The sequence below is a fragment of the Triticum urartu genome, chromosome 3A (assembly GCF_056163025.1).
Source record: "Triticum urartu cultivar PI428250 chromosome 3A, HENAU_Tu73, whole genome shotgun sequence".
NCBI lineage: Eukaryota > Viridiplantae > Streptophyta > Magnoliopsida > Poales > Poaceae > Triticum > Triticum urartu.
Window position 1 is genome coordinate 703,434,917 of NC_141875.1, and position 10,197 is coordinate 703,445,113.

The 10,197-nt window shown below is 46.4% G+C and overlaps 1 pseudogene; it reads right to left on the minus strand.

Moving 5' to 3' along the window:
• Nucleotides 1–1,576: 1,576 nt before the first annotated feature.
• LOC147981886 (uncharacterized) lies at nt 1,577–3,104 on the minus strand (annotated as a pseudogene).
• Nucleotides 3,105–10,197: the final 7,093 nt, after the last annotated feature.

Here is a 10,197-nt window from a genome sequence, read left to right on the forward strand (position 1 = left end):
GGCCCCATTGCCAACTATAATGTGATGAGAATTAGGCGTTAATGGGGAACGAGACATGGAAAGAGTACCTGAGTCCCCGGTTACGTGAGAAGCAGCTCCAGAGTCCGTGATCCACTCGAGAGCGCGTGGAAAAGCGGCGCCATAGCTCGGCGCGGCATGCAGCATGGCGTTGGTGTCCCAGGCATAGGGCGCAGGAGGATACGGCGCAGGCGGTGCAGCAGCCGCCCTGGAGAACATGGCCGGATATGCCTGCGTGGGCACACCCGGGCGCGGCCCAAGGACCCTAGCCGAGTTCGGGGGGATCCATGGTGCACGGGGCGGCGGGAACGGCGCACCCCACGGGGCAAAATACCCGAGCCAAGGCTGTTGGCCACGCCCGCCGGAGGGGTCACCACGACCGCCGCCGTTGCAGCCACCACGACCACCACGCCCGCGACCACTGCGACCGCGATGCGCGTTGAGCTGGCCGCCACCGCGGCCACCACCGCCGTTGGGCGCACGGTCGCCGCCGCGCTCCTGACGGTCGCCACCGCGGTCCTGGCGATCACCACGGTCGCCCCTGCGGTCATCCCCATGCCCGCCAGCACCGCCTTGGACGTTGACGGTGAACACCTGCGAGGCGTGGGCGCGCTTATCGAGCGCGAGTTCGGCGGGGACCAGGCTGGAGCGCGCCTGGACGAACGGTGGCAGCGGCTGAGTGGCCTGGAGGATGGCGGCCTGCATGGCAAACTTGTCGCCGAGGCCCTCGATCATCTGCAGCGTCAGGGTGTTGTTGTCGACGGCACCGCCGACGTCGGCGAGCGCAGAGGCGAGGTGTTGAAGGTGGCAACAGTAGTCGTGGATGGATTTGTCGCCGCGGACGCAGGCGCGAAACTCCTGACTCAGATGGAGGCGGCGCCCGGCTTGATTGTCAAAGAAGTAGTCATGGAGCCGCGACCAGATCAAGTACGCCGAGGACTCCGGTGGTGCGACGATGTCGAGGAGCTCCCCCTCGACGGTGGCCAGAAACTAGAGCACAATCGTGTTGTCTACGTCGTGCCAATCGGGATCAGCAAGCCGGGAGTCCGGCCCCTTCTGGACGTGGTCCTGGGCGTGGTGGCGGGCGAGGAGGAAGCTGATGACTTTGCGCCAGCGGTTGAAGTTGACGGCGCCCAGATCGACCTTGAACTGGATGTAGCTGCCGATGTTGACGCCGTGGATCGAGGGGACGGCGGAGGAGGCGCCGGCAATGGGGAGGGACACGAGGGGCAGCGCACCGGCGTCAGTGGGAGCAGCAAGAGGAAGAGAGCCGGTGCGGGAGGGGTCTTCCGTAACCTGGGCGCGGGGACGAGGGGGAGACGCTATCGGTGCGCCTCCACTGTTGGCAGCCTGCTCAGCAGCCCGTTCGGCGGCGAGGTCGTCGCTGGTGACGGAGCCGACGGGGGAGGAAACGGGAGCGGCGCCGGAGGAAGACATGGGAGAGGAGGGTGGGAGAACACAGCTCTGATACCAAGAAGAGTAAAGTGTTCTATGCTCTCATTCAGTTACAGTTCAGGTACATATACACAGAGAGTTCCCTATATGCAGGGGTACGATCAGATAAGGATGCGAAAGACTAGCAACACACCCTGAAGACTAGGACTACTAAGTTACAGACTGCCGTTACAATGTACAAAGACGTGACAGTACAATTCAACACCGTGCTCACCGTCGCCATGGCCTCGCCAGCTCCGGTGTAAGCCATGCAGCGCGCCGTCGGGGCCTCGCCGATGGCTGGCACCGTCGCGTCTTCTTTAGGTCCAAATGCACATGGGAAAGCAGTGGCTAAAGCAAACCCTCCCAACAAACTGCACTTGGGCATAACATCACAGAGGAACATTCTATGCTCTAGCATGTTGCATCTAGCCAGTCTCATTTGGCACGATGCCACGAAGAGGCTCACGCAGGTGGCTTGCAGGTCGACCGTGGGCGGTGGACGTCAGCAGAGCTCAGCAGCAACACTCGTTTACTGGTTGGCGGTAGTGCGCGGCCAGGCGGACCTCACGCCACGCACGACACAGCAGCAACATGCAAGCAGCACCCAGGGCACATGGCGTAGAGAGTGACGAAGAGGCAACCACCCCTGTGCTCGTCGTCGCGCAGTTGACGTCGATCGAGATGGGCAAGGAACAGGAGTGCCTCGTCACGTCTGCTTTGGCTAGCTCTAGCCTAGCCGAGGCAGCACCTCTCCACGGCGAAAATGCTGGGGGAAGGACTCCGATGGCGCTGGACGGCAAGGGGATGACGGCCTGGGCGAGCGCAACGTCGAGCCGGTGGCGACGTGACAGGGATCGGCGGGTCGCCGTCAGTCTGAGAGGTCGCCAGCTCGTGGCCTCGGCGGGTAGGCCGAGCTCTAGGTCAAGATTGCTGGCGCATGCCTAGACGACGATGGCACACTCCATGAAGCCTTGTCCCACTGCTTGGAATCCAGAGAGCTCAGGTCGTCGGAGGCACTAACGCGGTCCTGTGCGCAACTCCTCGGCGAGCGCGGCGCCGGCGTGTAGCCTGTCCTGGAAGTAGTCGCAACCTGGGCGCCCCCGTGCGACAGCGAGGATGTGCTTGGGGAGACGGAAGGAGCTGCTGTCGAGGCCGTCGCTGCGGCACCGAAGCCGGCGACCATGCATCGCGTCATGCTGTCGAAGAGAGTGACGACAGGGGCGGCGTGCTCCATCTCCAGGAGGCGCCGCATCAAGCCACCAGAGCGGCGGGGAAAGGGCGAAGACGCTCCTGCATGCGCAACCGGATACCATCACGGTTTGGTGGGCCGCCGTGGGCAGGCCGTCCGAGAGGAGCCAGGGCGAGCCAGCGTCAGTGGAAGTTGAGAAGTGGCCCTCAAAATCGGGTGAGACGATGCTGCTGCAGTCGCCGGCAACGGAGCAAGCACTCCCCCACGCGGACCACGCATCGGCAAGAGCGAACCACGTCCATAGCGAATAGCGCGCGGCGCCGGGGATGAACATAAGCCTAGGCCTAAGCGCGGCGGCATCCTCCGCGGCAGCAGCAAGAGCAGGCCATGGCGGCCTTCGTGCACGCCTCGTATACTCTGCCTTTCATGCATACTCCATGGACTCGTGAATCATGGGCGGGTGGGGAGGTTGCGGATGATGGGTATTGCCGTGTTGACAATTTATAGGAGCTCAGAGCGGTGGTGATGAATGGTCTGGAAAGAGAGATAGTAAAAGAAGCTCCGCCTAAGGCGGTACCGCCTGGATCCCAAAAAATCTGTACGTACATGTCAACCACCCCATCACATCGTAAACAAATTCATCGCGTGGCAGCGTCGCAATCAGCCGACAGAAAATATCCACAACCGCCTATCTAGTTTGGCAAAAAAAGTCTAAGCTTACGTAAGGAAATTGCACACGTACTCTTACGGTCAGTGGACGCAAACACGACCAAAATTCACCGCAATTAATGCATGATGTAGACACTTCCAACGCACATCTCATGACCAATCAAGAACAAACATACAAAAAACGCTAAATTTACGCTAAACTTACCAAGATAAGCCGCACCCTAGTTCAAAAAATTTGAAATGAAAGATTGTATCCACCATGCGTTCGTACACAGCCAGGTACCAAAATAATACCACGTGCCAAACTCAAATCTCACTAAGAGTCACTTTCATCCAAATGGATGAACCTCAAGGCGAAAACTTGGCCTGGAATAGATGCTTGGGTATTACTACGCCTCTTGTAGAACGTCAACTTGTTAGCCCATCAAGAACTATCTTTCCTTCTCATTTGTTGGCAACCGTGGATGGTTAACCCATCAAGAAATATCATGCCTTCTCATTTGTTGGCAACTGTGGATGTTGATTACACTCACAAAAACTTTGGATTACTTAATCGACAATAGAGTCAGTGTACTCATTTGATCGGATGTCGAGCTGTTGCAGGACTCGTGTGTTGGTGCTGTTATAATGTACTCCCTTTGTTTTTATTTGTTATGCATATTAGTTTGTGCTAAATCAAAATTTATGAAGTATGACCAAATTAATAAAAATACGATATGAATACTGATAATAAAAACATATATGATGTGAAAAGATACTCTGTAATGAATCTAATGGTATTGATATTAGTAATGTAGATTTTAATAATGTTGTCTATATATTTGATCAAATCCATGCAACTAACCAAACATGCCCTCAATGATATTTATGGTTTTGTACTTGGTGCGTTTAGGGTGGTGTGCGTCTAACATGAAGAGGTTAGGTGTCAAACTCTTATGCGGTGGTATCATCTTGATGCGATTATAGTAATAATAAAGGCTTCCTTACCAAAGAAATGCCAAATACCAATACCATATTAAGTCAAATATAGTGGAGAATGGATTTTCTACCATGCACCGGATATCCCGTGTATGCATCCACCATTCCTTGTTTCTTGGGATGTGTATCGCATTATTCCATTAAACTAGGTGAATTACTTTGATATGACATATATTGTAGTGTGTACTGTATTGTTATACAGTGCTATTATGTGGGACCTCCAACAGCGTCCATGTTGTTTTCTTTCTCACCTAATATACAACCATGTGTTATTCCCTAGTCACCACCACACCTAGAAGCTAGATTCTCTCTCCAAATCAGCACAGACTTGCTGAGTTTCATTCAAATAATTAGATGCCAAATGTATTTTGAAATAGATTTTCCGATTTACATTCTGTTTGCAAAAAATTTCTTTTCCCACGAGATATATATGTAAAACAAGACCAACATATAATATATTTTTGGAAATTAATTTTTAAAACTAAAATACAATATCTTTTTACTATTCATATTGCAATTTTTTTATTAGTTTTCTCGAGAATAATCCTGATTCAGAGTACACCATAATGTTTCACAAAGCTGCATACTTGTTTCATTCAAAGTCAATAATTTCATGTGATATATATATATATATATATATATATATATTATGTTTCGCAAAAATAAAATCTTATTGTTTCACTATGGCTCGCCGTGTTCCGTAGTGTACCATAATGTTATCTTGTGTGCCGATGTGTAACAAACGGATTCATAGAAATCTCAGAGTTTGCAAATATCAATAGATTTTATTGCAACAAAGGTTTCAACTTCATTGTAGTTCATCAATTTCCAGAATGCATCGTAGTGTTTCATCGTATGTTAGTGTGCTTTAAGCTGTTTTATTCCGATATGTAAATGTTGGTAAACAAAAGTAGTTTATACCCAGGTTCGTTTGGAGGCATGTGCCCCATAGTGTACCATCATGTTCAGGGCATGAAACGGATTCAGCTAACTATATCATAGTTTTGTGTAGTTTCATAGTCTTTCGCCGGGTTTCGGATTTGAATTTTTGAACTTGTTAAAATATATTCAAAAGTGTCTTGTTTTAAATTCCTCGTCACCATAAACGCAAATATGCAAACTGATCATAAATTGGACTATTGGTTCAAAAGCTAAAATAAATTTAAACTTGAAAATAAGATGAAAATGCATGGGATGGAGGAGCGTAGCTGGCACAATGTGCTTGCAAGTTGGGGAAGAGCTGTGTGTAAATTTTAGCGGCATAACCAAATGGTTATTGAGCTGGTCTTTCTACCGCATGCTACTGACTCGATGTTTAAATTTCTGGTCTCCTTGCAACACTGACACATGCTCTGTAGGTAGCGGGACAGGGACCGTCTAGGCAGCATGATTGATGATCTTCTATTGGCGGCCCACCCTCTAGCTTCATCCATGGCTGTTGATTGTTAGCTCTATGGAGTTTGTACCCATTTTTCTCTTTTCTTTTGTATTTGGGCATGTTTGTACTGTTGCCTCGACTGTCCTTATCTTTCCTTTTCTGCACTTCAACTATACATTTGATGGTTTTATATATAAAGCAGCGCAAAAGACCAGTTCAAGATAAATAAGCAATTCTTGTACATTTTATGTTTCACTAGCAAACATGTCCGTGCGTTGCTACGGGAAAACAAGTAATGCAAGACGTGAGACAAAGATTGATGCATTATAGTGTAAACCAATTATTTATTGATGAACCAAGAAGTATAACATGTTCGTTTATTATTTATCTTGTTAGCACGTGAGCCTATCTATTGCAACTGATACCAAGTAAATAAAGAAATATGTAGCTCGATCTAGGGCTCATGTTAATGTCGAAGAAGGCGTACTGCTATGACCTATGTCTTTGGAGAGAATTGATAGCAACAAAGGTTTCTCTCCCAGAATGTATTTTTATTTTTAAAAATGTCACTCCATCCTTTTGATTGTTTATTAAATTGTTTGAGTGGTATTTTTTTCAGATTTAGAATCAATCTCAAGATACCAAAACATGATCAATAAGAATTTATTATCGCTATCCTAGTTTGTTGGTCCCCTTGGTATTTTGTGCTAAATTTTGACATTAAATTTAACTAACAAAATGTTAATGCATGTACTAAAAAATAATATCATTGAAAACTTTGTCCAAATATAAATCTAACAATATAATTTTTTTACATGCATTGATATTTTGTTAGTTAAATCTCTAGTCAAAATTTGACACAAAATATGAAGGGGGCCAATAAACCAGGACGGAGGTAGTTGTTAATCATGAATCATGAATGACTATTATGATAGATCCCTAAATACAAATACAATAACATAAACCATCCCAACTAATCAAAAATATATTTAATGATGAATTTGCAAAGCTAGCGGAAAGGATCACAAATAAAATACCAGTAAGAATGAACATGATGTATCCATCAACAATGCTCCGCACATTTATGAGGGCGGAAGGCAACCAAGAACATAACTCACCGCAGATGACTCCATGCTAGCAAGCCAGGCTAGCAGACTTAAAGTAAGGCACCGTGCAACCTCTCTAGTTATTAGACTTTTCATGGTAGATTGTCAAGTTTTACGACAAGACAGTGAGAGGGCATTTATGACCTGGATCGACCCAAACCTTGCTTAGGGTGAGAACCCGTCGCGGCAGTAGCTTTGTCTATCCATCCTAAGTAAAAACGGGAATGCGGTGACTTTAGGACATGGACGAACAGCCGGATCGTGCGTGTATACGATCAGTCTTTGGGATCTTACCACCACGTACATGTACATATGGGAACAAATGGTTCTCTTATAGAAGGGACACGCTGGTGTGTTGACGTCAGATTTTGGCACGGCCAAGAACTTAATTAAGATGACCTCAAATGGAGAAGCGGTCAAAGTGAGAAAGTTTCGTATCGTTAAAAGAAAAAACTTCGATATTTGGGCCATAGTCATCCGGTCTCATCTCTAAGGCCGAAATTGTGTTCAAAGTACTCAGATTTTGTATTCAGAACACTATTTGGCTGATTACGCCCCCAAGATGGCCTCATATGAGAAACGTTTCTACACGGATTGTCTTCGCCTCGTCGAAACGATCGATTTTGATATAAAGAACGTCTAAATTGGAGTTCATATGCAAAAGTTAGAGCCAAAACTATGTGATGCATAAGTCTGCCCCGGAAGTTCCGGGCAAAACTTCCGGGGAGGTTCCGGGCTAAACAGAAACTTTGCACGCGGTGCGCCCCGAAAACTGGAATTTTAACATTATTTGCAGATTTGCGGGGCCGGTTTCGACATCAAGATGACCTCAAATGAAAAAGTGATCAACTAAGGAATTTTTCTTCATTGCAAGATCTACAACTTTTCTTTTGGGACCATCGCGATCCGAATCCATATGCGACCTGCAGGAGCTGTGCAAGAGGGCTACTTGATGTAATTTTAGTCCGAAAGTTCCGGGCTGACCGGAAGTTCCGGCCCTCGTAGTCCGAGTTAGATTAATTTTTGATGTTTTGGACGGGATTTGAGTCTTTTTCTTGTACGGAAAGTCCAGCCGCGTCATATATATGTAAGGGGTGACGGCCGATTGAACAACACACAATCGAACAAATCATATACCACTTTTTATCTTTACCTTTATCTCTCTCCCTTGTTCTTCTTCTTCTTCCTCGTTCTTCGGTCGTTCTTCTAGTTGCAGGGCGACGATCCACGAGGCCCTAGGGGCGATCAGGTCGGCCTAGGGCAGCCCATAGCCGTCGTGCGTCCAGACGGGGTCCCTCCCAAGCGTGTGGGGTTTCGGGTCCTCAAAAGTACCCGCCGGATTGCTTACGTAACGCGCTTCCGGACAGATCTCCTTCGACGTGAGCTGCGGTGCATCACAATCGGCGTTGGAGGTACACGGTGACGTGTTCGTGTGCGAACACACTCTTTGGCGACTCCGCTAGGGACGAAGCTTTGAACGGTCTCCAGCCCGTTCTTGCTACGAAGAGAGCGTCATGTAGGGTTTGCAATCTACAAAGGTAATATGAATACCCAATTCACTTATATAGATGCAAATAATGCATATGTTGTTGCTAGATCGTTTAATCAGCATAATGTGTCGGCTAGCCCTAGTTTTATCAATCAAGCATCTAGTTATATGCAACAGCCGATTCAGAATAATCTCCATGCTTCAACTTCATATAATTTTAGCAACATGCAACATATGTATTCCAACTCCCATGCATCGGCAACCCCAGAAATTTATATGTCGATGAACAACATGATGAGTTCGGTTAATTGAGTTGAAACACCTCATGTAGGAACTTTCAATAGCATGCAACAAAGTGTTTCACCTCTTTATTCATCGGCAACTAATTTGCAACATGTTAATCTGAACATGCCGGTGGATAGGGGAATTGGCCATGGTACTACTAGTTATTCAGCAAATTCCCATCAACAATCATATGCTACACCTCATGCTTCTAATTTTTGGGCACCATATGCAACTGAATGTATTCATAATTCGGCTTCACACCTTCTTACTAATGACCGAATAAGTGAAAATTCTATAGGATCACATGTGTGTTCACCTACTACTGTAACATATCATGTTCCCCCTACACAATTACAGAATTTCGGCAACATCTCATTGCCGAAAGAGTCTAAGAGCATCGGGGGGCAACCATATCCAGACTGGGTAGTTGAGAACAAGCTTACATTCTCTTGGGATTTGTGCAACTCCATTCGAAAGGAACTAATAGAAGGCGGGAAGCCTCATGATTTTGCTGCAATAAAAGCTAGAGTTGTGCAAATGATGCAGTCGCCCAGTGTTGTACCATCCAGTGCACCCCCTAAACAATTGCAAAGTTTTGGCACCTCATTGCCGGAAAAGTCTGAAAGTATTGGGGGAAGTCTCATGAGGAGTGGATGGAAATTGAGATGAAAAAGTTTAGAACTCGCCAAGCTGAGATGTGGGCTAAAATTAGACAAGAGCGAGAAGCCTTGCAAATTAAAAAAGATAAATTTATTGATTCAGGTAACAAAGAAAATTCGGTTAATGGAAAAGCCGAGTCAAGTAGTATATATTCTGAGTCCATCAAATCTAAAGAGGCAAGCATTATTGAGAAAGGGCATGGAAAGCCTAGCAAAACAACCATGCTTGATTTTTCTGAAATTAATGGAACCTACTTCCTGCCCTATGAGTTTCGTGCCATAGAAATTGACGAGTTTCAAGGACAAGAACAAGTAGCCGAACAAAGTTCGGTTGAAAAAGATCTTCAAACTAATGATGCACGGAATCAAGAAAAAGATGATGAAGAGGCATTGGGGAGCCATCCAAAGGCGGATCAAGATATTGTTCAAGTCACACCACCATCATGCTCTCCCAACATATTTGAAGAGGTATGTTTAGCAAGTAATTTACCTATTTTCAGATTTGGTCAAAACTTTATTGTTGATGCATCTATTAGAAAAAATCCTCTTAAGTAATGTTGAAAGACCAATGAAGAAGGGTAATTTACTTGTTAGCAATAAAAACATTATAGAATATATCGGTCAACCCATTGCGCCATTTATAAAGACCGATAATGACTTATTGTTGCAGCCAAAGCTTTCCCTGTTGCTTTATTTAAAGTTTGTATCTACATGGGTAGCTTTGCTTGTTTCATACTTGGCTTACTCTTGGTCTCAATTGAGGCATGCATGTTCTAACTATTTTTGTTTCAGAAACTTAAAGTCAAGGTTAGGTTCTTTTCAGAAAACCGATGCTAGTATAATATATTATCCAATGACATCGGTAAGAGAATGCAAAATAAAGTTCATAGCCGAATGGGGTGATACAAAATCTGAACCATTCGTTTGCTTAACTCCAAAGCCGTTCTCACAGCAAGATCGGCTAGAAAATAAAAAGTTTACCTCAGTTC